Source organism: Aquarana catesbeiana, linkage group LG02, assembly GCF_042186555.1.
Source record: "Aquarana catesbeiana isolate 2022-GZ linkage group LG02, ASM4218655v1, whole genome shotgun sequence".
Taxonomy (NCBI): domain Eukaryota; kingdom Metazoa; phylum Chordata; class Amphibia; order Anura; family Ranidae; genus Aquarana; species Aquarana catesbeiana.
In genome coordinates this window covers 749,212,679-749,222,996 of record NC_133325.1, presented here as the reverse complement: position 1 = coordinate 749,222,996, position 10,318 = coordinate 749,212,679, and positions in this window count along the sequence as shown.

Sequence of the window (10,318 nt, the reverse complement as noted above, 5' to 3'; positions counted from 1 at the left end):
TATGTTAGGCTCAGAATGCAGGGATCAGGAGTGCGTTGCACTCAGAATGTAGGGATCAGGAGTGCGTTGCACTCAGAATGTAGGGTTTAATAGTTAATTGAGCTGAGAATGCAGGGATCAGGAGTATGTGAGGCTCAGAATGCAGGGATCAGGAGTGCATTGTGCTCAGAATGCAGAGATCAGGAGTGCGTTGCGCTCAGAATGCATAGCTCAGGAGTATGTTAGGCTCAGAATGCAGGGATCAGGAGTATGTTAGGCTCAGAATGCAGGATTCCGGGGGGGGGGGGGGAATGGGGTGGAGGGTGATGTGAAGGGTGGTAGAAGACACTGCTATGGGGGTGACCCTGCTTATAACAGTGTCCTCTGCTCCAGTCACATCAAACACACCCACAGACACAGTGGTGTCTTCTGCCCCCTCCTCCCTTTCTCCTATAGCAGTAATCTCTGCCTCGCATAGCATAGTCTCCTACCTGTTTCCATAGCTGAGACTGGGAGGCAACACATAGTTCTGGACAGAGGGGTGGAGCTGGCAGAGTGACTTTTCACATTAGCAAACTGGTGATTGGTTGCTTAGGACCACCCTTTATCCTAGCAATCAATCATCTGCAGTTTTTTTTTTTTTGTTTAATACATTTTTATTGAAGAAAGATATAACAAGGATATACATATATCTCAAAATAGAAAATATATTCAGTATCATATTAACATAGGATTCAGTACTCACAGGTTACAACAATTAGATGTAAGCTAGAAATACAATAATATCTCTGGAGTAATACAAAGAGTTATTGTGTTATCTAATTAGAAAAGGGAGTCTTACTGTGTGAGCACTTTAATCCAAACATAATTTGAGAAAAAATATTGCTTTAGTTTAAGAAGAATAAAGAAAAAGAGAAAGCGACATAGGATGAGTAAGGAAAAAAAAAAAAAAAAAAAAAGCATGATAGAAAAAAGAATATATGAGATAGAAGAAAGAAGAAAGGGTAAAAGAAGAGGCGGTAAAAGGAGGGGGGGGGGGGGGGGGGGGGGGTTGCTGGCATGCATGTCAATACACCGAAAAGATAGGTGAGTCATCAGAAATTATACATTAAATGTCTACGTTTAATTGACAGATCTAAGGGGTTTGTGTTATAAAGTCCTTATAGGAGGAGGTGGATTGGAATTTTATCCAAGAGTCCCAGATTAGAGAATGTTTCTTGGAGGTACCTCTAATATTGTGGGTAATACTCTCCATAAGGTGTACATTGTCTATCATTTGTAGCCAAACTTTTATAGAGGGGGTTGTTGGTTGGCCCCATACAGTGGGAATTAAGGCTTTGGCAGTGTTCAGAAGATGAGGAATGATTGAACGTTTATACGAACCTATGGGGGTTTTTGTAGCATGGAAAAGAATAGTCCATAGGTCGTTGGGTATGTTGACATCAGAGATCTGGACAATCAGATCGCGAATGACATCCCAATATGATCGAATAAGTGGGCAAAACCACCATATGTGCGCATGAGTAGCTTTGTTCCCACAGTTCCTCCAGCACAATGGGGAACTGGCAGGGAACATTTGGTGTAATTTAGCTGGGGTATAATGCCACCTAGTGAGCAATTTATAGTTGACCTCTGACATTTTTGAGGCTAGGGATGAAGTATGAGCTAATTGCAAGATCTTATCCTTTTGGTTGTCAGTAAGGGAGGACTCCAGATCAGTTTCCCATTTAGCTAGAAAAGGTGGAAAGTCTGGATTTTGGAGAGCAATGAGAGCTTTGTAAAATAGAGAAATGCTATGTAGAGGAGGGTCTTTTGGGTGAAATATTACTTCTATATCATTTAAATCACTTAGACCCCTAAGCGGATTAGAAAGGGAGTTTAAGAAGTGCTGTAGTTGGTGGTATCTCCATTTATCTAGGAACATGGCCGGTTTAGGAGCGAGAATCATATGTAATGGTTTAAGTACATTGCCGTTGAGAATATGATGTAGTAAGAGAGGTTCTTCCGACCTCCATGATTTAAAGCCTGGGTCAAGTAGACCTGGTAGAAAATATTTATGATTGAGGAGAGGCAATAGGGGGGAATCATAATTCCATGAAAATTTTTTGTGTATGGCGTCCCATATATCTAAAGAGGATATGGTAAGAACCGAGGTAGTTCGAGCAAGGTTCCTGTAAGAACGGGGTATCCATGGAGCTATTGAGAGATCTATGCCACTCAAAAAATATTCAATTTGTACCCATAATTTCGAATAACGAGCATATTTCCAATCAGCCAGTCTGGCCAGAACAACCGCTTGATAATATGCTTTAAAATTAGGAAGTGCCAGGCCTCCTGAGCATTTGGAACGAAATAATAGCCCTCTGGATATTCTGGAGTGGCTGTTCTTCCAAATAAATTGGGAAATCAGGGTTTGTAGAATAGTAAAAAACCCCACCGGTACACCCAGCGGGAGCATTTGAAAGATAAAGAGAATGCGAGGAAATATATTCATTTTGATGATATTAACTTTCCCCAACCATGTGTGTGATAGGCTAGACCATTTTCGTAGGTCATCTCTAATCTTATTTAGCAAAGGGATATAATTGTATCGGAAAAGGGATTGGAGACTAGAAGTAAGATAAATACCTAGGTATTTCATGCATTTTGGTTCCCATTTGAAGGGAAAAAGGGGTTTGAGAGAAAGAGCCTCGGACTTGGGTATATTAATGTTTAAAATTTCAGATTTGGATAAGTTTATTTTGAAGTTAGAAATTGAGTGAAATGTGGAAAATGCAGACATCAAGTTGGGAATCGAAATACGTGGCTGTTGAATGAAAAATAGTACATCATCTGTATAGGCTGCGTATTTATGGGATCTATTACCTATTTGTATGCCTTTGATATTAACATTATTCCTAATTGTAGCTAAGAAGGGTTCTAAAGTAATAGCAAAAAGGAGAGGGGAGAGAGGGCAGCCTTGCCTAGTACCATTATGTAAAACAAAGGGGTCACTTAACGTTCCATTAATTCTAATTTGTGCTGAGGGATTAGAGTAAAGGGAAGAGATACGAAAAAACATTTTAGGGCCCAGACCAAAGTGTCGTAAGGTCATTTTAAGATATTCCCAGTCCACCCTATCAAAAGCTTTTTCTGCATCTGTGGAAAGGAGTAGGGTGGGCTGGGCGCATCTCTGAACATATTGGATTAGAGAAATTGCACGAAGGGAATTGTCTTTTGCTTCTCTATTGGGTATGAAACCTGATTGGTTTGCCGAGATCCATCTGGGTAATAAGGGGAGTAGGCGATTAGCCATTACTTTGGCAAATAATTTAATGTCAACGTTTATTAATGATATTGGCCTAAAACTGTTACAAAGGGTGGGGTCCTTATCAGGTTTGGGAATGACAGTGATATGAGTTGAAAGTGATTCTGGGCGTAGTCCTGAAGATTGAGAGATAGAATTTGCATACGCAGAGAGGCGAGGAAGCAAAATATCACTGAATGTTTTGTAATATAAAATAGTGAACCCATCAGGCCCAGGAGCTTTACCGGATGGGGATGACTTCAATGCCGCCTGAAATTCCTCAACCGAAAAGTCCTCCTCCATTTCTTTAAGGACAGAAATGGGCAATTTAGGAAGATTAGCTTCTTTCAAGTAGGAAAGCATGCGGTTTCTCCTCTCTTTTTGAGGTAAAGATGATAAGTCATTTTTAACGTTATAAAGGTCTGCGTAATACTCTCTAAAGACTTTAGCAATGTCCGGAGTTGCGTGAGCCAGCTCGCCTGTTGAAAGTTTGACTTTGGGAATAAATGATTGTGATTGTTTAGTCTTTAGTGATCTAGCTAATAATTTACTTGGTTTGTTCCCCCATTCATAAAATTTCTGTGACAGACGTTGGAATTTTCTCTTAGTGTCTAAGTTAAGGAGGGCTTTTAATTCTTCTCGTTTAAGTGTAAGGGATTGGAGGTGCTCAATATGCAAAGAGAGTTTGTGCTGTTTGTCAAGATCTGCTATCTGTTGTAAAACCTGGTTAATTTGTTGACCATGTTCCTTTTTTTTCCTTGCACCAAGCTCAATGAGTCGGCCTCTAACAGTAGCCTTATGAGCTTCCCAAACAATGGAGGGAGAGGTGTCAGAGGGCTTATTTTCCTTAAAGTATTGCGATAAATGAGAGGCTAACATGGAAACCTCAGCTTCATTAGAGAGAAGGGAGTCATTAAGTTCCCAGTTGGTAGTATGTCGTGGTAAGGAAGACATGGTCATTGTCATTGACACAGGTGCATGGTCTGAAACAGACGCGGTTCCTATATGAGAAGATTGTAAAAGGGGGAGGTGAAAATGATCTAAGAATATATTGTCTATTCTGGAGTAGGATTGGTGTGTTATGGAGAAATGCGAAAAATCCTTCTCCTTGGGATGGAGGAGGCGCCATACATCCATTAATTGAAGGTCCAGAAGCCTTTTTTTGACAAATTTCAGACGTTTGAAAGAGATATTAGAATGGCCTCTGGACGTATCAATAACTGGGTCTAATGGTATGTTTATGTCCCCCGCTAGAATAATAATTCCCTTAGCGAAGTGTGACAGTTTAGTGAGGATTTGTGAGAGAAAAGCAGGTTGATTATGGTTTGGACAATATATATTTGCAAGAGTACATTGATTGTTACCTATGAATCCCCTAAGGAAAAGGAAGCGACCATGATCATCCGCTAGCATATCAGATAGCCTAAAGGATACATTTTTGCAAAATCCAATGGCTACACCTTTAGCTTTATTGGTGTCCGACAGGCTATAGTACCACTGCGGAAAGTTGGGTGATGTTAATTTAACAGGTGTTGTGTGGGTTAGATGCGTTTCCTGAAGAAAGGCAATGGAACATGTGGCTTGTTTTAGTTCACGAAATATTTGGTGTCGCTTAGCAGCGACATTAAGACCCCTTACATTATAAGATATATTCTTTAACGTAGCCATTGTTAAAATAACCTGTGATCCTTCAGCCTATCTTGCCATGCATGCCAGCAAGGAGGGGGGAATGGGGGGGAAGGAAAAAGAGAAGTTGTTTGGAGAGAGAGATGAAGAAAGAGGTAAGAAGATAAGCATATACAGAAAGTACATACATGATTTAAAGAACTTGTGGGAAACAGATGAATAACACGCAGAAATCTGCAGTGGTCCCATTGGGGGAGGAGAGAGCGAGAGGCCATCCCAATCCCTGAGCAGGGATAGAATAGGATACCCTTAAGGCCGTTCACGCTCGCCAACCCCAGAAGGAAATGGGGGCGGGGTTACGCTCTAGGGAAGGGGTAGTGAGGGAAGTGCGCACACGGCCTGTGCAAAACTAATAACTTGTACCTATAAGTAAATAATTAGTTCCAGTTAGAAATATGAGGATTAGATATGCCGAACCAGGATCATAATAAACAGTATGTATCCTACAAAGTAGCATAGATGTAAACCAAACTGAAACGTGAACCAAATAACAAAAGAAAAAGGAAAAAATTAAACATTGGTCAGCTTACTGGTAAGTCAGCTTCGGCCATATATGATCAGATAAAAATAGAAAAAACTGCGGCCAAGACCTGACTCTGTAAAAAAAACAAACCAAAAAACCCTGTAGGAGAAAGATTGTTCATGTTAATGACAATAATATGGACGAGAAAGTTAATATTTCAACCATGTTTTTGTGCAGAGCCTGGAAGAGAAGTACGATTTTTCTTTGAGGGAATTTTTCTCCAAAGAGGATCCATTGGGCATGAGAATTTGGGGATTGGATCCTGCCAGCCTGGGAGCTCCAAGGACGAAAGATGAAGATCCTGCAAGAAAGTTGGTAGTTCCTCAGGAAATCTTAGTGTATGGGAGCGGCCATTTTTTGTGGCAATCAGGCAGGCAGGGAAGCCCCATCTGTATGTGATCCCGTCAGAGCGTAGGTGATCAAGAAGCGGTTTTAGGGCTCTACGACGGTCCAAAGTATCCTTGGAGAGATCTGGGTATATGGTGATAACAGCCCCATCAAAGTCAATGTTCGGCAAGCCCCGCATCTTTAACATGATAGCATTCTTATCCTCAAAGTAATGCAAGCGGCAGATAACATCCCTGGGCTGGTCTGAGTTAGCATTACGGGGTCTTAGGGCACGGTGCACACGGTCGAAGCACAGCGGTTCAGTGACCGGGTTGCCCAGGATGGTATTAAAAATGCCTCTTATAGAAGGTTCAAGATCACTGTCTCCGGTTGCCTCTGGCAGACCCCTGACACGTATATTGTTTCTACGGTTACGGTTCTCGAGGTCTTCGAGCTTATACAAGGAGGCCCGATGGGCAAAGGCCAGCTGGGTAACAGTGTCCTGCAATTCTTTAATGGCTAAGGCTTGTGTGTCTTGCCGTTGCTCCGTTTCTTCCACTCTGACCAGGATATGTGACATATCAGATCTAACAGCAGTTATTTCTTTTTTAATGGATTTCTTCAAACTGTGAAACATACCTGCAAGTTCTTTTTTGAGACCGCTCATGAGCGTATTCATTTCGGAACCCGCGGGGGATCCAGGATCATCCATAAGGTCCGAGCAATAACAGGAGGCTGGAGAGCTCTCCCTCACCGAAGCGGCGTGGGATGATGGAGAAGCGCTTGTTCTCGAGGTTCGGTCTTGGGCGCCACGTGCGTTGGCTAAGTATTGCTGAAAGGAACCTGTAGAAACTGGAATAGACAGTGATCTTTTGCCTGGACGTTTAACTGAGGCAGATCGAAGTTTAGGTGTTTTGGCAGGCATAGCTGGAACTATATGGCCGGTAGCTGTAGGGGGCACCTCTCACTCACATCTAATTGAGATCACGCATACATCAAAATATTGTTATCATTTAAAGGAATTCTCATGTAGATAGTATGTAGATAGCAATAAAGTCACTTCAGCAGCAGCAGGGTGGAGCAAGGAGGGATTGTTTTGATTCAAATTTATAGGAACAGAAGCTGTGCAGGTAATGTGTCAGCAGCAAATGAGTTAGGGAGTATTGGGAGCACAAAGATGGCCACCTGTTACCAGAAATGGGCCAGAACCACAGACTTTCCTAGCGGTAGTGGCCGGCCTGGGGCTGCTATAATATATAAAAAAGGGCCCTGCAAGGACCCAAATTCAAAATCACAGCAAGGGGTGTATGTCCCAGCACTATAGGGGGGAGCCAGTTGGTGTATGAATACTTCAAGAGAGCTTGATGAGGCAGACAATAGAACAGATTGGTAAAGGGAGTATGTGGAGCACCAAGATGGCCGCCGACTACCTGGAACAGGCCGAAGCCGCAGACTTTCCTGATGGCTGTATCCGGCCGGGTGAGCGGCGCTCCTTATAGGCCTAAAACGCCTCTGTAAGGCACAGGATTCGGGGCCCTGATGGGGTGAAAGTCCATAGGCGCTATTAATGGAGCCGGCAGGGGAGGGGATATGCGGATGGCACTCTACTCACTGTGTCCCTGTGATGCCGAGGCCAGGCCGGCAGGCCGCAAGATGGCGTCTGGATGAGGAAAGCCGGCGGCAGAAGAAGGGGTCTCCAGGCAGTCTCCAGGCAGTGTTGCGCCGTCTCACGATCCCTCCGTGTCAGCCGATGGCAGCCTGACAAGGAGAAGAGGACCCTCTTATCCTCCGGTCCGCGGAAGAGGAGAGCGGCAGGCTTCGGTCATAAAGCAGGCCCCAAGATGGTCGTGTCGGAAGCACAGGGCTCAGGTCTGACTGCAGGCCGAGAATCTAAAGTGGTAGCAAATGCGACTAATATCGTGCTGGGTCAGCAGCAGGAGGAAGCTAGTCTCTTTTGGTGTCGAGATGAAGCTTTAAAAGCTTAAGAAGAGCGAGGATGGCTGTGGATTTCCTATGCTCTAGACGGAGCTAAGCCTCCATACGTCCGCCCTGCTGCTCGTCCGGACACGCCCCACCAATCATCTGCAGTTAAACATAAAAAGTTAATTTGGCTGGCTCCTCCCCCACCCTCTGTCCTGAGCTGTGCTCCTGGTCTCCGCGATCGATGAGTTGCCGACCCCCACCCTAAACCTATCTGGGACTACCACTAACTGCCCTAACGCTGTTTAGAGTCACAAGTGACACTAATGCAGTGATCAGAAAAGAAATCTGTACACTACTAGTGACACTGTGACAGGGGGCAAAAGGGTTAACTGGGAGGTGACCAATGGGTTAAAACCTTTATTATGGAATATATGGGGGTACCCTAAACCTACCTGGGCCTACCAGTAACTGCCCTAATGCTGATTAGTGTCACAAGTGACACCACTGCAGTCAGTGGCGTAGCGTGTGGGGTGCAGGGGGTGCCGTGGCCCCGGGTGCAACATTTAGGGGGGCGCCAGTATGTGTCACTACTGGCTGCCTCCTCCTAATTTCAAGTTCCTGTGCCCCCCGTGCTAAGGGGTAGGGCTGGCCTGTCCTTGATCGCTCCTGAAGTCCCGCCTCCACACATGACCCCTATATGCCCAATCACAGTGCGCTGGACACTGAACATGGCAGCAGCCAGAGTGCGAAGGGAGAGAAGCAAAAATGTGAGCCGCCGCTGTCTTCTCCTCCTCCTCCGGACCGATGCAGGCCAGGACTAGAAGGTGAGTGAGACTCCCTCGTGAGAGTTGTTACTGGCCCCGAGGAGGGGGATGGGCGAGAGAGACTGTAGGCAGGACAGCATAATGTAGGCTGTGTAGTATAGTGGTCAGTATAGTGGTTAGTATAGTGGTCAGTATAGTGTAGTATAGTGTTCAGTATAGTAGACAGTATAGTGTAGTATAGTGGTCAGTATAGTGGACAGTGTAGTAGACAGTGTAGTGTAGCATAGTGGTCAGTATAGTGTAGTATAGTGGACAGTTTAGTGTAGTATAGTGGTCAGTATAGTGGACAGTGTAGTGTAGTATAGTGGTCAGTATGGTGGTCAGTATAGTGTAGTATAGTGGTCAGTATAGTGGACAGTATAGTGGTCAGTATAGTGGTCAGTGTAATATAGTATAGTGGTTAGTATAGTTGTCAGTATAGTGTAGTTTAGTAGTGGACAGTGTAGTATAGTGGTCAGTGTAGTGTAGTATGGTGGTCAGTATAGTGGACAGTATAATGGTTAGTGTAGTATAGTATAGTGGTTAGTATAGTGGTCAGTATAGTGTAGTTTAGTATGGAGGTCAGTATAGTGTAGTTTAGTATGGAGGTCAGAGTAGTGTATTATAGTGGTCAGTATGGTGGTCAGTGTAGTGTAGTGGACAGTATAGCGGTCAGTATAGTGTAGTGGTCAGTGTAGTGGACAGTGTAGTGTAGTGGTCAGTGTAGTATAGTATAGTGGTCAGTGTAGTATAGTGTGGTGGTCAGTATAGTGTAGTATAGTGAACAGTGTAGTATAGTGGACAGTGTAGTATAGTGCTCAGTGTAGTGTAGTGGTCAGTGTAGTATAGTGTGGTGGTCAGTATAGTGTAGTATAGTGGACAGTGTAGTATAGTGGTCAGTGTAGTATAGTGGTCAGTGCAGTGTAGTGTGATGGTCAGTATAGTGTGGTATAGTGGACAGTGTAGTGTAGTATAGTGGTCAGTGTAGTACAGTGGTCAGTGTAGTGTAGTATGGTGGTCAGTGTAGTATAGTGTAGTGGTCAGTGTAGTGGACAGTATAGTGTAGTGGTCAGTGTAGTGGACAGTATAGTGTAGTGGTCAGTGTAGTGGTCAGTGTAATGTTGTGGACAATATAGTGGTCAGTGTAGTTCTCAGTGTAGTGGACAGTATAGTATAGTGGTCAGTGTAGTGTGTAATGGTCAGTATAGGAATCAGGTTGGTTAGTACTATTGTAGGAAGGGAAGGGACTCGGGGTGTGCTAAAAGTCCGCAGGTTAGGGGGCGCAAATTACTTGCCTTGCCCCAGGTGCTGACAACCCACGATACGCCACTGAGTACAGTGATCAGTGAAAAATCTGAAAACTGCACTTTGTGACAAAGTGACAAGGAGTGAAAGGGTTAACTGGGGGGGGGGCTATCAGGGGGCGATCAGGGATGAAAAGTGTGCCTATGTGTATTGGTGTTAGTGTAGTGCTTGAATCGAAAAGGGCTCCACAAAGGGAGATGACATAATTTCTTCTGCCTATATTTACATTACACAGGCAGAGGAGGCATTTCATTCGCCAGAACCGATCAGCAGGTCCAGGCCAGAAGTAATTGGCCTGGGCCTGTAGATCGATCCGTTCTGTAACTAATCTGATCACCGCGGGGACGGCAGGGGGCACGTGCATACGCCCCCTATCTGCAGGCGGGCAGCCGAGCCAACCTGCCGCAGTAACTGTTGGTGTAAATGTTTTAGGTCTCATGCATACTGGACATGATAATAACGTTATAAAAACGCCAGTAGCTTTGC